Raw genomic sequence first — 24,028 nt, 5'->3', positions numbered from 1 at the left:
CCCATGCTTTTGGGAAGAGCCCTTCTAACAACAGGGGCTGCCATGTGACACGCTGTGCAGACTCGGGCTCGATTCGTCCTGTTTCCAAGGCGTCTGTGGTGTTATTGGCATGTTAATTATTACAGCAAATGATAAAATGTGCAAAATGGTACCCCCCTTCTTAATGACATAAATAAATGAAGCAATTAATTTTACACAATAAAAACAAGCAATACAATAACTTACAAATTTGGAGTTTCTTCATTATTACATCAAATTGCAAAATGGAAACATGTAATTTCAAAAGGCTCATAAGTAAAAATGGAAACACAGCTGATGCCGCGTCAGCTTGTGGGCTGCAAAATAATGTGGGGCTTGCAGAGTGTGGAACAGTCAACATCTTTTAGATATGTCAGGCCACATATGATTCAGAAACTACATAAATCTTTCGAGAACTGAGCCATCCCAGTGATCCAAGTTATTTGAGCACTCTAATAAAAACACAAACCCAAAAAAACCTTTTTTTCCCTCCCTTATTTTCCCTCATGTTATTAGTTTGGAATTTCAGCAGATACTTTGCTTAGGACCCTCGTGTCCATTTATCAGCAGTTGTAGAAGCTAGAAGCCTATGATTGATCTTATAACTTCAATATATATAGAGAGATAAGTAGAGAAGCAAATTTCCCAGAAGGGCTGACAACAGTTTTGAAAATGAAATGTGTACATACCAAGCCTGACATCCTCTATTGCCCACCATCTTTGAAACTGTCATTTTTAGGGCTGACATTTGGTTCTGAGTGTTTGTTTTGGTGAACAAGAAAGTAACACATATTTTCTCTGACATCTTGTGCAATTTTACAAATATTCAGGGCACACTCCCTACGTTGCATGGAGAACGTATTTGCACAGTTGTCAGAATGACGGACAGTGGGGCGAGTGACAGGATGGAGCACTGATCTTTGCTTGTTATTACATACAATAGCCTGGTAGGAATCGTGATGTGTTGGTGAGACAAACTGTGTCCCATTCTGGAACATATTAAGTTTGTCTCCAGGACACACATGACTTCGCTAGGGTGTCGAACCTCATTCATAATAGATGCTAATCTTTTCAGGGCTGACTGATGACAGCACTTCCTGCCCTTCACGGAATTAGAGCTGGATTTTATCAAAGGACTCAAACTGCCTGCTAATTAGACTAATTCCCTTCATCATGAATTATTTATTTCCATTGGTAACCGATCACTGTGACATTAATGGGTTCTGCTCAACTTGGTTTCATACTAATACACACTAGGAGTTAAATGTTTAAAAATTCCCGATACCTCACTCCAGGTCAAGTGTATCTTTGGCTAATATTGGACAGACTTGAAGTCTCAATGGTTGTGTTTTAGTTACAAATAGAATGGGACAAAGTTCCATATTTGATTTAGACAGGACAACAAATCCATTTCTTTCTCTGCTCAGGTGTCTCCTGACTTAGCTGGAGTGGGCCCTCTCATTCGAGGACATGCTGTCTGTGCTGTGCAGTGTTTTATCAAGGTCAAACTATCACGTGAAAGTGTTGATGACCCTCTTCAGGGTAATAGTGTTTCAAAGCTGAAATACTGGATTGGACAAAATGTCAGCTAGTAAAGTTGAAGTCATGTTTGAATTATTGATTTTCTGTTAATAAAAATCAGAGTGTGATGTCTTGTTTGCATGAATGCATGCTAAGTTGTCTCAGTCATGTCTGACTCTTTGTGACCCCATGGACTGTGGCCTGCCAGGCTCCTCTGTCCATGGGATTCTCTAGGCAAGAATACTGGAGTGGGTTGCTGTGTTCTCCTCCATAGGATCTTCCTGACCCAGGGATCGAACCCGTGTTTCTTACATCTTCTGCTTTGCCAGGCCGGTTCTTTACCACTAGTGTCATTTGGGTAGCCCTTAATGTCTTGTTTACCCACTGGTAAAATGCAGAATGTGCTTTTTAAAAAAAGGTTTATAGATTGAATCTAATGGTGCATTTGTCTGAGGCTGTATAGGTCAGAGTGTCTCAAAGTGCAATCTAGGAACTTCCTGTATCCTGGAGGTGTTTGTGAAAATGCAGATTCCTGGGCCACATACAAGTCCTGTTAATCTCTGAGAAAGGGATCCCAGAATGTGCATTGTCAAAAAGCACCTCATGTGATCCTTGAGCAGCATGAGGATCACTGACATCAATTATGATGAAAAACCCTATAAACACTAATAATCAATTATTTTATCAGAAATACTGAAGCATCTCATCAACAGGAACAGGACACTGCTTGACAAGGTTAGAACTGGTGTCAGGAATTGGCTTCTGCAGTGGTGTCATCAGCACACATAAACTGAACATCAGTTCTACTGGCTGATAAGGAAGGTCGTCAATCAGGTCTGCCAATGATAGAAGGGAATGTTGGGCATCACGCCTTCCCTCAGAGGACATGCATGAATCAGGTGTCAAAGTAGAGGCATAAGCAATCACGGTTTGGCAGTGTAGTGGGTATCAGGTGGGAAGGCTTGCTGTATGCACACACTGAGGCACAAGGCATGTATTGGTGCTAGGTAGTTTCGCTATCAACTATTGCACTTTGGATTCCATCAGGTATCTATTTTATACATAGTATCAATAGTGTATATATCAGGGAACTCTGCTCAGTGCTCTGAGGTGACCTAAATGGGAAAGAAATACAAAAAGAGAGGATATATATCATATATATATATATATATATATATATATGAATAGCTGACTCAATTTGCTGTACGGTAGAAAGTGACACGACACTGTAAAGCAACTATACTCCAATAAAAATTAATTTAAAAAGTATTTCACTTTGGAAACTGGTAACAGGAAAAGGAAAAAAGAAGATAGCATAGTGAGTGGCAGCTAGCGATGAGGGACAGACGCTGAACAAAGGCATTGTCGAGTCCATGTGCAGTGAGGCAAAACCACAAGCAATGGGTTCTGTTAGAAGCAGCTGCAGTTCCAAACCGAAGATGGGTTTCACGTGAGTCCAAAGACGAGTGCTCTCAAATCACGTGTACCTGTGTGAGCAGAAAACACTGTCTTCAGCAGAATTGGGTTAAAAGTGAGGAGCCATCCATGGTGCATACATTGCTGCTGCTGCTAAGTCGCTTCAGTCGTGTCCGACTCTGTGTGACCCCATAGACGGCAGCCCACCAGGCTCCCCCATCCCTAGGGTTCTCCAGGCCAGAATACTGGAGTGGGTTGCCATTTCCTTCTCCAGTGCATGAAAGTGAAAAGTGAAAGTGAAGTTGCTCAGTCGGGTCCGACTCTTAGCGACCCCATGGACTGCAGCCCACCAGGCTCCTCCGTCCGTGGGATTTTCCAGGCAAGAGTACTGGAGTGGGGTGCCATTGCCTTCTCTGGGTGCATACATTAACCCACAGTAAATTATATTATACTTTTAATTTGAAGCATAAATAATCTGTTCTTTAAGATTTTCTAACAAAAGTGGTACTAATGCATAATATGAGTATTTTAATGCTCAAAGACAGGAGATCAATGCAATTGAGAAAACCAGGTTGTATGGCATTGGTTTTTAAGCTACGCAGTACACTCTATTATTGTCAGGAATTCATACATTAAACGGATACTTGTAAAGTATCCTAGAACCTGCTGGGTTCTAGGTGCTTATATCTGATAAAACTAGTCTTAGTTTTACAGATATATACATGGAGAGATTATCGATTCATGGGGTTTATAGATGTTTTCTGAACTATTTATACATACAAGTAGCTCGTTCTACCTAAAACTACAGATAGTATTTTTTTTGGCTGCACCACACGACTTGTGAAATCATATTTCTTTGAAGAGAAATTGAACCCTGCCCTGGCAGTGAAAGCTCAAGTCCTAACCACTGAACTCCCAGGGATATCCCAGTATTTTTTACTTAAGAGAAAGTTGGGAAAAGTAAGGCTACCAGTGAAATGGAGACATGTTTTTTATTTTGTTTTGTTTTCTGATGGAAATACTTAGATGACTTCAGCTTTATATTTCTCTCTCTCCACCTTGTCCCCCACATTTATTCACCTACATCTACATGAGCCTTGAATTTTATTTCACTGTCTTATATCTCTCCTGTGCCAGCACTTTTTCTTTTATTTCATGAATCTTCACTTGTTCACTTACTGAATTGTTCCCTCTTTCCTCTGTTTCCCTTTCATCTCTTCTTAAAGTCACATTGCAGCTGGAATGACTTAAACTTGAGAAGTTCATCTGTGTGTGAATATCTGGTAATTTGAACAAACCCTACCCTCTAAACTTCTACAAAATAGAGTATCAATTAATAAATTCCAGAAATGAAGATTTTCTTCAAAAGAAAAAAAAAGACATCAGAGGTTCTGGTGAGGGATGACAAAGTATTTCATGTGATGCTGGCTTGATTGTGTTGTGTTGATTCTCACATAACTGGAGATGAGCTATTGAGACTTCTTAAAAATACTTCATCATGGACAAATGACATGCTTAATAAATATTTATTACATTGAACCAAAGCTTCCAATGGATTCAGCAAATCATATTTCAGTCTCTCCTTGTATATCTTGGAAATTTTGCCTGACTTTCAAAGAACTCTTTTATTGCCTTTGAATTATATTTTCTTGCTTTAAAAAAATTACTGTTAATGCAGTATTGAAAACAGTGACCAAAGGAAGGCAGAGGGACAGGGTCTGAGGTATGAAAGGGAAGTCGGCTTGAGGCCTGGTAAGGTGCCTTGGGGTGCCATGAAGAATTCAGAGCCCTGGAGCTGGAGGTATGAACTGTGATGCATATGACCCAGTCTTCCACCCTCTACCCCAGGGAGATAATGTGACCTACAAACTGGTGAGTCCAGGGACATTTGGGCCATACATGCAAGTACCTGTGAGGATTCTATCACATAGTTGTGGAGAAAACCCCCTAAAAGTTACAGACATGCTGCCAGTCAAGTAATTGGAGGTTTAATGCATTGAATAAAAAATGGATTAATTGTATTAATTTGGAACTCAAATATTGGGAGGAATTTTGCAGTGTCATTTCTCCTGGTAACTAAATTTTCCAATCAATGTGGGATCCTTAACAGTAAGTATTAACAAAGCATAATTCAAAAATTTAATAATCATAAATCCAAAGAATAGACCAAACCACTCACTGAAAGATGAGCCATTTGGAGAAAAATAACTATATTGTATTAGGAATATACTAAGCCTATATAATCATCTTCTCTGACACCCTTCATAAGCCTATTCCCCTTCTAAGAATCATGCTCTTTAAACAAGTTTTCCAAAGGAAGACTAATTCCTGAAGACATTAATAGATATTCTGAAAGAAGTGTTGCATAGGAATTTGGGAAATTTGGGAAATGTTATGATGACTTTCAAATTTTAAAAATTCCTCTAACTTCTGTTTTATTTTAGGATAGAGGCACTAGGGCATTTCCACCATAAATAAGTTGAAGACTGGGCAATTGATGAAACAACTATTTTCAAACATTGGACAGAGGCAGCTGTGATTCCTGAGAGATGGGAATCAAATAAGATGAGGCCCACTGTCACCTGGCTTCCACTTGGAGGCTATTTCTACACTGTAGTACAGGAATGGGAATCCCAAGCAGAGCACAGTGGGTTTGCTGAACCGAGGAAAAGATCAGGGACTCTGAGGAATATGGACACTGCAGGTCATAGTTTGAAGAAGAAGGTACTAGGCAGAAATAGAGCTAGATAAATCCTCATGGAGGGCCCCTTGAATCTTGCTGATGATTGGGTTGTATGTGCATGCATGAAACACTCTAAGGCAAGGGAAAATGCAATCTGGGTCTTGTAAGTTCACCAGGGCAGTGAAATGTTTACACTCCAACCAGCCAGAGTAAAGAGTCTTCATTGGTCTCCCAGGACTTGCAGGGGAGACCAGAGGGAGCCATGCCTTAATGGCCAGTAAGGCTGAACACCCCTGAAATAAAAATAAAAGAGGTGTGATTGAAAAGCTAAGGAAACAGGTCTAGACGGGATCAAGCTGAAAAGCAAGCAATTGCTCACCAAAACAAAGCCTGATGCGCTTTAAAGGAAAACAAATAAAAATCCAGGCTTTCAACAACATAACATTCATGATGTCCTTAATCCAATTTAAAAAATCATTAGGCATGCCACAAAGCAGGGAAGTGTGACCCATAACCAGAATAAAATCAGTCAATCGGCATGGGTTGGTTCTATAGATACAATCAGCAGGAAAAGATGTTAAAGCTGTTATTATAAACATGCATGATCAAACAGTTAAAGTGTATGAACATAATGAGAAGACAAATGGAAGATAAAAAGAACCAAATGAAATTTTTAGGGGTGAAAAATACAATATTAAAAAAATTTAGCATGTGAAATTAACAGAAGACTAGGCACTAAAGAAGAAAGATCAGTGAATTTGAAGACATAGGGACAGAATTGATACAAAATGAAGTATATGTAGAAAAATCACTGAAAAAAGCAAATAAAAGAGCAGTGATGGCTTGTGGGATAGTATTAAGCTGTTTACCGTATATGCGATTAGAGTCCTAGAAGAAAAGGAGAGAGAAGAACAATTTATTTGAATAAATGATGGTTAGAAAATTATGAACTCTTTAGGCAAAAGAAGCTCAATGAACTCCAAGCAGAAGCAACTTTCTGTCTCTCTCTTTCTTTCCCTTTTGCTCTCTTTCTCTCTGTCCTACCTCACAGCATGTCGTATTCAGATTCTTGCTGACCAGAGTAGATCTCAGGTAGAAAAGAAAGGCTGGATGTTTAATGGGTAAACATGTGCAGTGGTCTTCAGGCCCAATCCTGGCTGCCTGACACTCTCCTCACTCCCTCCTGCAAAGAGTTTTTATGGACAGCAAGGTCCTGTGGTCTTTTCTCTGCAGCAGAACAGGCATGGAATAAGCCTATCTTCAGGGCCCAGGGGATAATCAGGACAGGGCTGCGAGAAGTCAGACAATGGACATACTAGCTGTCTCAAGCCCTCTGCTGGTCTCAAGACCTCTCTTTTTTGTCATTTTCACAAATTTTCTTTGGAATTCTGTTTTGTTTTGTTTCCTGAAAACTCAGGTCAGCTCTTGAAAACAGTTGATACATTTTAGCCCATTTCCTTGAGCAGGAATAGAAAGAATGTGAGAGGAGTTTGGAAATTCAAGAGAAAGACATGGATTAACATCACAGGGCAAATACAGCAGAAGGTTTCATTATTTAGGAGGCAGCCATGGTGTGGTTGCTGGGTTTCCCAGGTGGCTCAGTGGTAAAGAATCTGCCTGCCAGTGCAGGAGACGCAAGAGTTGTGGGTTCAATCCCTAGGTCAGGAAGATCCCCCAGAGAAAGAAATGGCCACCTGCTCTGGTATTCTTCCCTGGAAAATCCATGGACAGAGGAGCCTGCTGGGCTATGGTCCATGGGGTCGCAAAGAGTCAGACACATCTGAGGGACACACACACACACACACGGTGTGGTAGCCAGAGTGGACTCAGCAGTAGCCTGAGCCGTCTTTGTCTCTTACTTTATACCAGGTATTAGGCAAATTTCTTATACCTCTGAGCTGTGGTTTCCTTATTTATAAAATTAAAATATATACCTCATATAAATATCCTAAGCACGCTAGGCACCACACACCACACACACACACACACACACACATTTATCCATACAATTTCATCTCATTTACTTGATGAGATAATATATGTATAATGTCTATTATTCCTAAGACATAGTAAGTGCACAATAAACAGGATCTCTATCATTGTTTACAGAATCACTGTAATGGTTTAAGATACTGAATCCTGGTCTGTGAGCACAGAGTGTCTCTATAGAAGGAGGAATTCTGAAACCTGACGGGAGCTCTTTTAAAGCTTTTGCTTGGTATAGAGCAAGGAGAAACTTAACATAGGGAGGAGAAACTCTTTGAGAAAAATTCCACTATATTCTACCCTATCTTCATAAACAACCTGATCACACTTGGATTTTCTGGGAGAAGTAACTTCTTTACACTGTCTCTTTTGTTCTGTGGTTCTAATAGACAGCCCATTTTCTCTTAAAAGCAGATACTCCTCTGCTCCTATGTAATGGTGTCCCTGAAGATAAACGCACCATTTAGAGCTCTCTATATGTTCTGTAGCCTGCACACACTTTCTAAATATAGTAGCCAGATGATTACTTAATTTAGCTAGAAATGGCAGATTGTTGACAAAGAATCCCTGCTGGGTTCCAGCGCTTTGAAATGCAGCTTTTATAAAGCAAATAATATTTGAAGAAATGACTAGCAATGCCATTTGCTTCATATAGTGACATAATATTTAGCTCTGTCATGGAACTATAATTGCCTTATTTTTACAATGTTCATACCCTATTGATAAATATAGATTACCTGGAACAAGTCAGAGCTGCTGCAGGGAGCAAAGCACTTGTAAAGAGGGGAGCTTTTAGACGAGCAAACTATCTCATGCTCAGACACACCATCTGTTCTCTAGCAGCTGGTTGCTCAAATGACACAGATTCAGTTCCTTTATAGGATCAACTCATGTAGCGTCATTTCACAGACTCACAATTTAATAAGTATGAAATAAAGAAACAGAAGCCATTGGTTTCACTTAACAATGAGGGATGAGAAGGTCCTGAAAATATACATCTTGCTGCCCATTTGCTACTTGGTCACAGCTGTGTGGAGGGAGTGGTAGGGATTAGAATGAACCTCCTGCTGCTCTTACCTGTAGGAAAGATACGTGCTCCCCTATCTCTTTCCCCCTGAACCTAGCCTTTGACTTTGATGAGAGTGGGCATCATCCCTCAAGAGTATGGGAACACAGTAGAGAGAAAAGAACCCAATTCCAACTATTTAAGCAAAAATGGAATGGATTAGCTGATAGAACTGAGTAGTCCAGGTGTTCAGTCAAATCCACCTGTGTTTCCCTCCACCTCTCACGTCAGCTTTCCTCCTAGATGGTGGCTCCCCATGGATACAAGATGCCCACGGGTAGCACCCTCAAGCCTGGGGTCTTGACATTTAAACAGACATTGTAAATGGCCAGATTGGACCATAGCAGATAATTAAAGAGCTGTGACCAGAGAGTGTTTGATTCCTTCCCTAGAAGTGCTGTTGCTGAACCGCACTTTGAGGTTATGCCATCAGCTATGTAGATGTGTTTTCCAGAATTTGTTCCTGGAGGGTCTCTATAACACAGTCTCTGTAACACAGTATTGAGAAATTACTACAGGAGAAAGTTTTCTCAGTAAAACTGTTCTTTCCTGTGTAAAAATTTTTCTTTTCTTTCTCTTTTTTTAAAAAAATCTGTTGGACTTCATGAATCTATTAGAGGTATGTTTCCCTCTTTGCTTTGGCTAATTTGAGAGGTCAGAGACAAATCTGTTGTCCACCTATAGCAACTGCACAGGATATTATGAAGCCATTTTATATACTAACTTTTCCTTATATTTATTTTATTTTCTTATCATTACTTTTATATTGAGTTCATCCATTTATTTAATCTTATTTATCCTACATAGTATTAAATCCACTGCAAATCATTTTTGAAAGTAAGGTATAGATAAATAAATTTATTATTAAGACAATATATTGAACACTCATTTAAAAGATTTAAGAAAAAAAAAAAAAGATTTACGAATATCTTGCATTCACAGACTGACCCTGTAGGAATGTTTTCTTGGATCCTTTGGTGGCTCTTCTTGCAGACACTTCGGTGGTAAAGGAACTCTGTATCATGAATTATTTTAACCAGCTGACCTGTACATTTTCACTCAGTACCTCTAGAACAGAAGGGCAAATGCAAGTTTGAATAGGAAGTTGTCCTGATTCTGGCCAAACCCTTACGTGACTAAGACCTTTTCTTGGCAGCAGCCAGAATTCATCCTCAAGTCCAATGACCCCAGGAAGCTGGGGTGTTCCTAGATGTATCCTCCCCTCCTCATGGTTGAAACACTATTCAGTAAATACCAAAGACTCATGGTAATTGCAGATTCATCAATAATTCAAATCTCAACATAATATTCTGTGCATAGATTTCTGGAAATTTTTTATATGTAATTTTATGGGTTGATTTTTGCCTGTGCTATGCGGGCTCTCCTCTGGTTGAGACAAACTGGGGCTACTCTCCAGGTGTGGTCGCAGGCTTCTTACTGTGGCGGCTCTCCTGTTGCAGAGCGCTGGCTAGAGCAGTTGTGGCTCCCAGGCTCTAGAGCACAGACCCAATAGTTGTGCACGGATTAATCCTTTGTCTGTTGCTTCGTTTGCTATTATTTTCTCCCAATCTGAGGGCTGTCTTTTCACCTTGCTTATAGTTTCCTTTGTTGTGCAAAAGCTTTTAAGTTTCATTAGGTCCCATTTGTTTATTTTTGCTTTTATTTCCAATATTCTGGGAGGTGGGTCATAGAGGATCCTGCTGTGATTCGTGTCAGAGACTGTTTTGCCTATGTTCTCCTCTAGGAGTTTGATAGTTTCTGGTCTTACATTTAGATCTTTAATCCATTTTGAGTTTATTTTTGTGTATAGTGTTAGAAAGTGTTCTAGTTTCATTCTTTTACAAGTGGTTGACCAGTTTTCCCAACACCACTTGTTAAAGAGGTTGTCTTTTTTCCATTGTATATCCTTGCCTCCTTTGTCTAAGATAAGGTGTCCATAGGTTTGTGGATTTATCTCTGGGCTTTCTATTCTGTTCCACTGATCTATATTTCTGTCTTTGTGCCAGTACCATACTGTCTTGATGACTGTGGCTTTGTAGTAGAGTCTGAAGTCAGGCAGGTTGATTCCTTCAGTTCCATTCTTCTTTCTCAAGGTTACTTTGGCTATTCGAGGTTTTTTGTATTTCCATACAAATTGTGATATTATTTGTTCTAGTTCTGTGAAAAATACCGTTGGTAGCTTGATAGGGATTGCATTGAATCTATAGATTGCTTTGGGTAGTATAGCCATTTTGACAATATTGATTCTTCCAATCCATGAACACGGTATTTTTCTCCATCTGTTTGTGTCCTCTTTGATTTCTTTCATCAGTGTTTTATAATTTTCTATGTATAGGTCTTTTGTTTCTTTAGGTAGATATACTCCTAAGTATTTTATTCTTTTTGTTGCAATGGTGAATGGTATTATTTCCTTAATTTCTCTTTCTGTTTTCTCATTGTTAGTGTATAGGAATGCAAGGGATTTCTGTGTGTTAATTTTATATCCTGCAACTTTACTATATTTGTTGATTAGCTCTAGTAATTTTCTGGTAGAGTCTTTAGGGTTTTCTATATAGAGGATCATGTCATCTGCAAACAGCGAGAGTTTCACTTCTTCTTTTCCTATCTGGATTCCTTTTACTTCTTTTTCTGCTCTGATTGCTGTGGCCAAAACTTCCAAAACTATGTTGAATAGTAGTGGTGAGAGTGGGCACCCTTGTCTTGTTCCTGATTTCAGGGGAAATGCTTTCAATTTTTCACCATTGAGGGTAATGCTTGCTGTGGGTTTGGATTTAATCTCAAAAATATACAAGCAACTCCTGCAGCTCAATTCCAGAAAATATATGACCCAATCAAAAAATGGGCCAAAGAACTAAACAGACATTTCTCCAAAGAAGATATACAGATGGCTAACAAACACATGAAAAGATGCTCAACATCACTCATTATCAGAGAAATGCAAATCAAAATCACAATGAGGTACCATTACACGCCAGTCAGGATGGCTGCTATCCAAAAGTCTACAAGCAATAAATGCTGGAGAGGGTGTGGAGAAAAGGGAACCCTCTTACACTGTTGGTGGGAATGCAAACTAGTACAGCCGCTATGGAGAACAGTATGGAGATTTCTTTAAAAAGTGGAAATAGAACTGCCATATGACCCAGCAATACCACTCTGGGCATACACACCGAGGAAACCAGATCTGAAAGAGACACGTGCACCCCAGTGTTCATTGCAGCACTGTTTATTATAGCCAGGACATGGAAGCAACCTAGATGCCCATCAGCAGAAGAATGGATAAGGAAGCTGTGGTACATATACACCATGGAATATTACTCAGCTGTTAAAAAGAATTCATTTGAATCAGTTCTAATGAGATGGATGAAACTGGAGCCCAATATACAGAGTGAAGTAAGCCAGAAAGATAAAGAACATTACAGCATACTAACACATATATATGGAATTTAGAAAGATGGTAATGATAGCCCTATATGCAAAACAGAAAAAGAGACACAGATGTACAGAACAGACTTTTGGACTCTGTGGGAGAAGGCAAGGGTGGGATGTTTTGAAAGAACAGCATCAAAACTTGTATATTATCTATAGTGAAACAGATCACCAGCCCAGGTTGGATGCATGAGACAAGTGCTCAGGCCTGGTGCCGGGTGGAGAGGGAGGTGGGAGGGGGGATCCGGATGGGGAATACATGTAACTCCATGGCTAATTCATGTCAATGTATGACAAAACCCACTTCAATATTGTAAAGTAATTAACCTCCAACTAATAAAAAAAAATGAAAAAAGAAAAAAGTTGTGCACGGGCTTAGCTGGGCTTCCCTGGTGGCTCAGGTGGTAAAGAATTCGCCTGCAATGTGGGAGACCTGGATTCAATCCCTGGGTTGGGAAGATCCCCTGGAGAAGGGAAAGGCTACCCACTCCAGTATGCTGGCCTGGAGAATTCCATGGACTGTACAGAGTTGGACACGACTGAGCAACTTAAACTTTCATGGGCTTAGTTGTTCCACGGCATTGGGATGTTCCTGGACCAGGGATAGAACCTGTATTTCTGCATTGTCTGCTTTACAGGTGGATTCTTTACCAATGAGCCACCAGGGAAGCCCCTGGAAGTGTTTCAAGGTCTCTAGTAATTAGAGTTACTTAGGAGTGGCCCCAACATTCCAGTCTTACTTTTGGGGATGAACTCTAGGGATTTTCACGGAAAGTAGCTGGATGTTTATGGATGCAACAATTTTGCCTCGGTCATTATATCTATTAGCATTTAGTTGTATGTAAGAGAAACTTAAATCAGCTTAAAGAACTGAAAGGAATTTATTGGCAGAGAAATCCAGATTTAGGGAGAATTTTATGCGAGAACTGATCCAGAAGCTCAACAATGTCACCCATGTCATTCACTCTGCTCTGCCTTGCACTGTGTCAGCTTCTTTTAAGACTGGTTCTCCTCATCACTGTGGAATGCTTGGCAGCAACAACTAGGGTTAGATGGATCTTAATGCCCATCTCTGGGGAGAAAACATTAGCTTTTTCTACCCATCAGAGCTTCCTTCTGCTTAGATTAACTTGTGTCACATGCTCACCTCTGAACCAATCAGAGGGGTCAGGTGATTAAGGACAATTAGTTCCGACTGGGGAAAGGTCAGGAACACCCAAATTATTTTGTTAGAAATTTGGGGACCCTAGCAGGAGCAAGGGAAGAAAGGAAATGAATGCTTGGAGAGTGGGAGGTGAGGGAAAACAAAAAGCTCACTGCCATCACTAGAGTCTCATGGAAACACTTTAGTTTACTTCTGAATCCCTGACAACCCTCTAGTGTTTGCCTATAGAGTATTGACAGTTTAAATTAACTGCATCATTGCTGTTATTCTGCACAATATTATGTAGGAAGGAAATCTATAGTTTGAATTTGGACGATGTGTTTTAGGGGAACAAGCAGATTATGTTAAGGTAAAAGGAAAATGGATTTGAGTCATTCATACTAAATACATTTAACTCATCATGAACAGCCACAGTTAGAGAGACTGGTAACCAGCTGGAACCAGCAGCCTGTGATTCAGTAGGTCTGGGATGCCTTACTAGACTTAGGTTTAAGCTGCAGGTATCCCACAGTCTGGAAGTTTCTGTTGGTGCAAACAACACAGCTGACTATATGACAGCCCTTAAAATAAACCTTGCTTCCATCCATTTCTTCTTGATCGCAAATCTTGACTGGGTTCAACCTTTGTTCCAGGTGTGGAGCCTGGCTTTTTAGTCCTTAGTTTAAAAAATCATTTAAATCACATTTTGCAAAATCATTTCTATTGAATCTCTCTTCTTGAGGGCTTTCTGGCTCAGAAACGATTTTGCAATGTATATCACAGCCTCTGTATTTGAGTAATTGTTTGCATGAATAATAAAACCTTCCAGGAGTAAACAAGCTCATATTTTTGTCATCTGGAAACTTTATTGCTATTATAAAATCAATGTTTTGCAACCAGAACTCTTGGCAGATCTTAAGGATGGTAGTGGGGGCTGTCAATAGGCGCAATGGACTTTTCTCTTTCTCAGTGTGATTTTTCTTTTCATATAAAACATTAGTGTGATTTTTATATATGTAATAATCACTCCTCATCATAAATATCTCAAGACTTACGCAAGCAGTGGTGTACTAATGATAGGCAATCAGTGTGTATACTCACGGATGAATAGTCCTTCCCATCACAGACCATAGACCTGGCTGAAATACAGCCATCTCAGGAGTGATAAAGGCTTCAAATGTGATGAAGCTTAGAAACACGTACCCTCTAGTGGAGGCTCTTTTCAGATACTTGACCTTTCTTCCTTGACTTAGAGTTGTCTGATTAGAAACTCCCAGAATTACCTTCTCTGTTTCCCTGTTTTGTCTTGTGCTGATTTCTCATGTGAAATCTTTGACTTGTTCTCTAGTGCAGACATTCTTAAACATGTTTGTATTATTATCTGATATTTTCTTTTTTCTTAGTGATTTAAAAAATAATGTATGTACATGGAAAATAAAATTTGAAAAAGGACAGAAGAGAAGAAAATGAAAAGATAGATTTCTCTTCCTGCCTGGCCTTATCTCCTAATCATTTTAACAAAACCATTTCTGCTTTATATTCTTCTTTTGGTACTTACCTCTGTAATATTCAATAATATGCTTATACTTTTATTCATGGTGTTCTTCAAAATGGTTAATAGCTGGTAAGGGATTATCTCTTCCCTGGTGGCTCAGACGGTAAAGCGTCTGTCTGCAATGCTGGAGGCCCAGGTTCAATCCCTGGGTTGGGAAGATCCCCTGGAGAAGGAAATGGCAACCCACTCCAGTATTCTTGCCTGGAAAATCCCATGGGCAGGGGAGCCTGGTAGGCTACAGCCATGGGGTTGCAAAGAGTTGGACACAACTGAGCAACTTTACTTTAAGGGATATCCAACAACCCATCAAAACTGCTGCCTATCCATGGTATTGGAACAATTTCTTGGCAACCCCTCTTATATCAGGGATTAACTTTTACTTGCAGGGTTACAGAGAGATTTGAAGGGGTATGTTTTCTGTAGCCACTATAATAAACTGTCACAAACTTGATGGATTAAAATAGTGCTTCGTAGTTCTGGAAGCCAAAAGTCTGAAACCAAGGTGTCAGTGAGCCTCACCACCTCCCAAGGCTCTGGAGTAGAATCCTCCCTTGTTCCTTCCACCTCTGGTGGCTCCAGACATTCCTTGGCTTGTGGCTACCTCACTCCAGTCTCCACTGCCATCTTTGCATGGCCTTCTTCTCTGAGTCTGACACTTGTCACTGAATTTAGGGCCCATCCAGACAACCTAGGATGATATTATCTTGAAATTCTTAATTCAGTTATATCTGCAAAAGACCCTCTTCCCAAATAAAGTCACAGATTTCTGTTTAGCCCATGGATGTAGCTTTTGCAAGATGACTACTGGTCAACCCTCTACACAGATGAGAAGATTGTGAAACTGGCTCTCTAGCAACTAGAAATGAAGTATTTCAGTATTTCAACATTTTTGTCTATACCTGCTAAGTATAAATCTTGTCTTTATTGATTTATCTACTTTAAATAGTATCTATTGACTGAAGATAGATTTTAAGACCCATTCAGATCTACTGAATCACCTACATTTTAAAAATCTGATAATTTAGGTGAGGTTGTGTAACTGAGCATTGCTTTGGGAACTCTTGCTTTAGAGTTGTGATACTCAAATATGGAGAAGGATGACCAGTATCTCCAAGGTGCACAAGAAAGGGCAACAAAGACGGAAAATGTGCGTTTACCATGGAGGTTGTTTAGTTCATCTTTAATGACATCAAGATTATTTGGTTCTTTTAAAGTCATTGGTGGGTGGGTGGAACTTATTTTTCTAGTTTTCCAGAAGGGGCCATTTCAGCAGACATTTTCCAAACAGCCATTGGTATCATAGCTCCCAGGTCTATAAAGATGTGACTACCTGGAGGTGGGGAGGCAATATCTAGTTGCTTCTCTATTTATTTAATTAGTCTCTATTATTGCTTTTTCTTCAAAAAAACAATTTCTTAAACACATGAAAGAGACAGAAAGTGAGAGGCACACAAAATTTGCAGTGTAAAAGGGGGCAGCTCACACACTGCTGTCAATCTGCTGGCTTCCCTTGTGGGTGAGGCAGCTACCAACCTGCAGACACCTGGGCAGGTGCTTGAGGGTGCTGAGAGACTTACACGGGTTCCTGCACTTCCTCCCAAGTCCCCACCTGTCCTTGCCTCTCCCCAGCTTGGTGCCCATTGTCTCATTCTGTGACTGGACAATGGACTGCTGACTTCTGGTCTTCATCAGACACAGGGACAGCAGATTCACATAACTGCTTAACACACTCTGATGATCCGGCAAGGTCTAATTCCTAAAATAATGGCTTAAACCACTCACAGTAATTCCACTTCAGATGCCACGTTGACTCCATCTCACTCTGTGTCTATTTCCAGCTTTAATCATCTCCCCACACTGGATGGGGACAACTAACTCTAAGCACAATCCCAAAGCCATCTGCAAATGAAGGAGTGACTCTGAGTAGAATATATGGCAGTTCTTTTCCTCCTTGAAGCTGAACATTCAAGCACAAATCTCAAGAGGACCTACAAAAATGAGCCACCATGAGGGAAGCTTTGGTATTTCCATGTGGGGCCTAAGTTGAGTGTCTGAATGAAATCTCAGCTATTTCTTGAAATTTCATTATTTCTTGAGCCTGGAAGAAAAGGCAGAAAATAATTTTTTGAGAAAAAATTTTAAAGATACTTAGAAGTTCTACTTACAGCTCAAGTTCAAGCCCCAGGTTGCTCCTGCCCACTACCTTCCTCGGAGCCAGGTTCTAACTGAATGTGGAGCATCAAAGTAACCAAAGAGAAGAAAGACAATCTATTAATAGCTCTTCAAGGACTCCTTGAAACAAAACAGAACCAAATTCCTTCTTTGTTCCCATTTTGATTTTCCTTCTTATTTGAAACAGAGAGGATCATCCATCTTTCTTTAAAATATGGACATTTTTTAAAGACTCTTTGGCTGAAGATTAGTTTGGAGTATCAGATGGAGACAGAAAACCAGCCCAGATAAGAGTTTCCAAAGCTATCCATCACTGGAATAAAAGCCAGGCAGCAGGTATTGATCCTAATCCCAAAGACAGGCTGAAAGGAGGAGGTAAGGTCACAGTGTTGAGGTTACTTGGGAGAATTAAAGAGGTGAGATTGTGATGAGGATACCCTGGGCAACAGGAATGAACCATTATGGACCAGGTGGAAAGACATTTAAGAAACACATCAGGCATGACCTGAAAAGCCCTGTAGGTGCCCTTATGTCACCCAAATTGGGGACTGCAAAATGGAAACCAGTGGGATTGGGTTTTCTTGGTGGCTAAGACAGGATCAGTTGTTAACCAGGGTGAGTCAGAGAAGAGAATTACACTCTGAGGCCATGTCAGTGAGAGCACTTTCTTGATTCTGGCACGACCAGCTTGCAGGCCACTTGATAATATGTGAGTCTTCGTGCTCCAGGCCAACACTCTGTCCTGGTGCTCTCCTTACCTTTGGGATCTATAGCTCTTTTGTAGATAATTCTACTGCTTGCTCACTAAACCTTAGAATTTCCACCAGCTACACTATCCTCACTTTATATGCCTTCCTGGATCATAATCATGATTTCCTAGACTCCCCAAACTGTACTAAGTGCAAATCTCAGTACACAAACTCGCATATGGAAAAAATGTAGCTTTCTTGATTTTTCTATAACTTAATTTCTGTTCTGCATCACCATTCTACTGAAGTGGCAGAAATGTAATCTCAGGCATTTATTCTTGGTCTAGTGTTTCTCTTACAACAAGCAGACATCTCTGCCAAAATAAGAGCCTGCCCGCTTCCCCTACACTCACCCTGCAGCCCCAGCCCTATGGCTGCAGCAGGACAACCATCTCCAAGGCCACTGACATCCGGGTATTCCTAATGCTCCTCTTCTCCCCACCTTTTCTCCCTCACAACAACCCAGGCACATCATTTCTGGTCTTCATGTTCCTGGGGCAGAAGATGGGGAAAGGTGACCACTTCTCCTTCAATTCTGAAATGCTATGACTGAAACCTTGATCTCTTTGTTCTGTTCAGGTATATGGGCTATTGAAATACACAAACCCAAGAAGAAGCTCCCAGAATCTCTTTTTCAGTCCTGTCTGAGACAATGAACCCAGGGCAAATTTCAAACAGGTCAGGCAGAGTCAGGCATGGGGAAACAAATGGGTTAAGAGTTCCAAAGTGGTATCCTATAGCAACACCTGCAAAAGCCAGCAGTTTTTGAGCCCACCCCAAGAATCTTTTTTTTTTTCTTTTTAGTCTCCTGTCACACTGTAGTTCACATTCTTTTGTAACTATTAAGGACATCTTGCTTTCTTTCATCTTCACTTTTTTAAACTTCCCCGAGAAGCCACTCACTGTCCACCCTCCTAGTCTAATCCGGTTCTTTCTCTCTCCCTCCACAGGCACTTTCAAGGACTGTGTTTGTCTTTATAGTTGATCAGAGGTTGAACTTATAGCAATAGAGGATGTCATTGTTGATATTTATGATTACACTGATAACAGATAAATCTCACATCTTGTGTCCCATTCCAATCAGAGACCGTGATGTTTCATACATAGTATTATTCTGGAGACCTGGAGCTTGTCCACTTAAAGTTGTACATTTTAAAAAGATATTCTTTACAGTTGGCCTGGACGCGGCCACAAGAGGAACCAGGCGCCAGAGAGCATGAACGTAGCCGGGAGCCATGCCCGCGACCTCTTTGTCTTACCAAGCCGCCTGCCAATGCCATCCCGACGGTGTGACAATTTGAAGGGGCTAGGACGCGCTTGGTGCCTGCATCTCCCAAGTCCCTCTTCGGACCCTGTATCATCTCGAACTGACCGGCATTCAGCTTAATGGTTTTAGAACTCCATGATTTCCTCTCCAAAGCCTGGAACAGTATCCATGCTGTTTCATGTGACTATTTAGATACTTCTATGAACAAAATGTTGGTCCTTAGTCGTAATTCCCGCTGATTTCGACTAAGATGTATTTAGGGACGCTTTGTTTTAATAGAGAGGGTAAATTCATTAAATACAATGCCTTCTTTGTTTCTGCTATGCATAAGGTCAACCACGATTGGCAGATTTGGAAGTATCCGCCCCATGACATGAAGGTGCTACTCGCCTATCCCTTTTACTTGCTGACGCAGGAATGGAATTACTGGAATGCAAATCTGATGCTGCAATCTTTTGCGACGCACTGTTTCACCCTGGTATATCTATGTGACTTTTAACGAGCGTCAGGACACATGTATCAACTCTCTACTCCTCACCAGAACCTTTTGACAATTTTAAGTTGGAGGTAACGTTACAATAGGCTAGTGGTTACATACATTCGACATCAATCAGCGGATATCATGGGATTCGCCATGCCAACACCCTCCCACCGCCTGAGACACGGCGACTCGTCCATCTGGCACATTCCTACTGTACCAGGCGAGACACTGGCTATACCATGGGCTGGGGAAGGCACGCTGGATCAAGTCGTCTTGAAAATCCGGTAGTCGCCTCGGCCTTCTCACCACAGCGGGTAACATCTGGCTCTTCTTGGTCGCAAGGGGTCGTTATGCTTTTCAACATAGCCTTGTGGATTGAAGCGTTATTTATGCCTGATTGCAGGATTGGTGTCATGTGCATGCGGTCCCTTCTGGCAGAAAATGTCTATTATCCTTGTAAATTTTTTAACTAGGGATTTGTCTGTGATTGTAACTTTCATATTATCGAACATAACCATCAGACTCATCTTGAAATATTTTCACCTACATTATGACAGTGCCCTTCCCTAGTGATGCCTGGCTCACAGAGTTTTAATTGTGATGAGAAATGCTGTAGGCCTAGCTTTCAGAATGCAAGGCAGGAAAAGTCTGCCAATCAACGTGCAGACGTGAAGCCTTTGAGAGCTTTGCTCCTGTTTCCCTGAAAGATGAGTTTTGTACCCCTTATGCTTGGTCTGTGAGATGCCTCTGAGTTTAAGGTAAGGAGCCGAACCAGTTTTTGTATGGGCATACGAGTCCATCCGTTTGTTAAGAAACATTTTTGAAAAAATTCTTGTTACAACACTCACTCTTCAGTAATAGAAGACAGCAAGCATTCTCTGAGACTCTTATGGTGCCCTACAGTCATAACCGTCATGCTGTGGCGATGGACTTCGGGGTACTATACTCCCGCCATGGGAATGGGTCCCTCCTAGGCATTCCCGGTGTCCAAACGTTCCTCCATCAGTGTCGCTCTCAAATTCCCTCCAAGCTTCTTCAACAAACGAAACACGGGAGTCAACTTAATAAAACCGCTAAAAACAAAGCAGCTCTAAGAGGATCAAAGGTTCATTATTAGATACATGGACAATGTATACGTTGTAAAAGATAAATGACTAACAGAATGTCAATTATTGACAGTCTTTTTAATCTATTTCTGGTCATAATAATCATTGATCGTTGCGTGTAATACTTAAAAACAGCTTCAAGCCGGAGTGGAAATCTGTTGATGTTTCTTGCTTGCTAAGCCTTTGAAAGAGACTAGGACGTGATTTATTAACGACCAACTTCTGTTATTGTGTGTTAAGTTTTTCATCTGTGCATCAAATCACAAAGAATAAATAGATCTTTTTCCTTTATCAGTCCCTTGGGCACAGGAGGTCCTGAACACCTTGCTCTAGAATGTTGCATCAAGAGTTCCAAACATCAAAATAAAATATTAAGAGGAAATCCCCCCAAAAAAAAAAAAAAAAGTACGTTAAATAACAATTTTAAATAAAGTACATATAATAACCATTTTTAGATTTTTATGCTTATAAAGCACTTTTTGTGGTGGTAAAATTTATATCATATAAAATTTATCATTTTAAAAAATATCTTAATTGGAGGATAATTGCTTTACAATGTTGTGTTATTTTCTGCTGTACAGCAACATGAACCAGCCATAAGCATACATATATTCCCTCCTTCTTGAACCTCCCTCCCACCTTCCTTTTATCTTAACCATTTTTAAGTGTACAATTCATTTTTAGGTGTACAATTTAAGTGGCTTTAAGGATACTCACATTGTTGTGCAATCATCACCAATATCCATCTTCGGAACTTATTCATCTTTCTAAACTGAAACTCTGCATCCAGTTATTGTTTAGTAACTCTCCATTTACCCCTCCCCAAGCCTCTGGTAACCAGTATCCTACTTGCTGTCTTCATGGACTTGACTATTTTACATACTTCAACTAAATGAAATCATACAATGTCTGTCCTTTTCTATCTACCTGATTTCACTAAGCATGTATTTAGGTTTATCCTTGTTGTATAGGCTGAGTAATATTCCATTATACACATATACCACATTTTGCTTATCTTTTCTTCTGCCTATGTGCATTTAAGTTGTCTCCACGTTTTGGCTATTATGAATAATACTGCTATGAACATGGGTGTACAAATATCTGTTCTCTATTTCCTGCTTTTAATTCTTTTGGGTGTATCCCAGGAAATGGAATTACTGGGTCATATGATAATTCTATGCTTAATTTTTTGAGATACTGCTGTACTGTTTTCCATTGTGTATGTGCTATTTGACTTTCTCACCGGTAAGACACAAGTGTTCTAACTTCTCTACATCCTCACCAACACTTCTTTTTTTTTTTCATTTATTTTTATTAGTTGGAGGCTAATTACTTTACAATATTATAGTGGGTTTTGTCATACATTGACATGAATCAGCCATGGATTTACATGTGTTCCCCATCCCGATCCCCCCTCCCACCTCCCTCTCCACCTGATTCCTCTGGGTCTTCCCAGTGCATCAGGCCCGAGCACTTGTCTCATGCATCCCACCTGGGCTGGTGATCTGTTTCACTATAGATAATATACATGTTGTTCTTTCGAAACATCTCACCCTTGCCTTCTCCCACAGAGTCCAAAAGTCTGTTCTGTACATTGTGTCTTTTATTTTCTGCTTTTTAAATAATAGCCATTGTAACGGATGTGAAATGGTATCTTGTGGCTTTGATTTGCATTTTGTGATCTTGAGTGTCATTTTGTGTTCTTATTGGCCGTTTGTATCTCTTCTCTGGAGAAATGTCTATTCAAGTCCTTTGTAAATTTTTTAACTAGGTGGTTTATTTTTGTTGTTGTTGAGTTGTAGGAGTTCATTATATATTCTGAATATTAACTGCTTATCAGATATATAGCTTGTAAATATTTTCTCCCATTCCATGAGTTGCCTTTTCACTCTCTTGATAGTGCCCTTTGGCTCACAGAAGTTTTTAATTTTGATGAAATTCAATTTATTTCTGTTATTGTTCTTGCCTATGCTTTCAGTGTCATATCCAAAAAATCATTGCCAAATTCAAAGCTGAACTGAAGCTTTGAATGAAGCTTTTCTCCTGTTTTCTTTTAAGAATGTTATAGTTGTAGCTCTTATGTTTGGGTCTTTAGATCCACTTCGAGTTTTAAGGTAAGGATCCAAATCCATTCTTTTGTATGTGGATATATAGTTTTCCCAGCCTGTTTTGATGAAATGCATTTTTAGATATTTAAAATACATGTTACACACCATTCTTTCTTAAACAATATATAGAAGACAGCAAACATGTTCTTGAGGACTCTTAGCTGCCCTCAGATCATTAACTCTTGTTCTATGCTGTGCGATAGTGACTATTTCAGGGTTTCCTTATACTAGTGACTTCACACTCCTGGGCTTTATTTGTTCCTCTCTAGGTTTTCACTGCTTTTATTTCTCCTTCTTTGTCGTCAAACTGTTCACAGTCCATACCTTAGCTGTCATGTCTCTCTCATAACAGTGTGCCCTCCACATTTGTTTCTTTAGACAAACAAACCTGAGAGTCAAACTTAATAAAAACTGTATATAAACTTAAAGTCAGTATTCTCTAAGGAAGGATCTAGTGGATTCATTAATAGAGTAAAGGAAATGTTATACGTTGTTATGAGAGCTATTGACTTTGCTAACAGATCACTGTCATTTATGTTGAGGTCTTTCTTCATCTTAGTCTGATGTCTACATAATCAGGCATGACTCACTGGTGTGCTGATAATGTTTAAAAACCAGCATTCAAGGTGGGGAGAAGGAAATCTTTATTTATAATGGTTGCTGATTTCCATGGTACAAAGATTCCCTGTGTGACCGATTGTAAGCTACCAATGTGACGTAACTGAAAGTAGAGATAGATATACAGTAGGGAGTCATCATATAGTATTTTGTTACACAGATACAATAGGCATGAATAACTCCAAGAGCAGAATTTAAAACAAAATGTAGCAAAATAAATAGGATATGATGCATTTTGAGTAATTATTATTATCTTGTTTTCAGTATAATTCTTTCAATGCAGGTTTATGAAGTTTAAATCTTAATAAAAACCATATTATACAACTGGCTTACAAACTTCCTGAAAGTTTAACAATCAGCTCTTGTGAGTCGGGACAAGTCAGCACCAACACTCAACTCCTTTGCACTAAAGGTAATAAAATCATGAAGTTTATTATCCCTAGCATTTGCACAGACTCAAAATGTTAATGAAGCTTTTAAAGGCTCAGATTAATTAATAAATGACATGCATGACCAGTTACTAATGGAAACAGGAATGTTTTGATGGTATTCTGCAGAATATTAGATAACTAACAATTTCTGTGTTCTTATTTTGTGCCAAGCACTGTGATAAGTTCTTTATTGTCAAGATCTTGTTGAATCCTGAAAAAACCTTGGATAGGTGTTATTATCTCCACTCTATAGATGAGGCAAAGGATTTGAGGAAGTTCAT

The sequence above is a fragment of the Odocoileus virginianus genome, chromosome 13, assembly GCF_023699985.2.
Source record: "Odocoileus virginianus isolate 20LAN1187 ecotype Illinois chromosome 13, Ovbor_1.2, whole genome shotgun sequence".
Taxonomy (NCBI): Eukaryota; Metazoa; Chordata; class Mammalia; order Artiodactyla; family Cervidae; genus Odocoileus; species Odocoileus virginianus.
Note: the sequence above shows the minus strand (reverse complement) of the source record.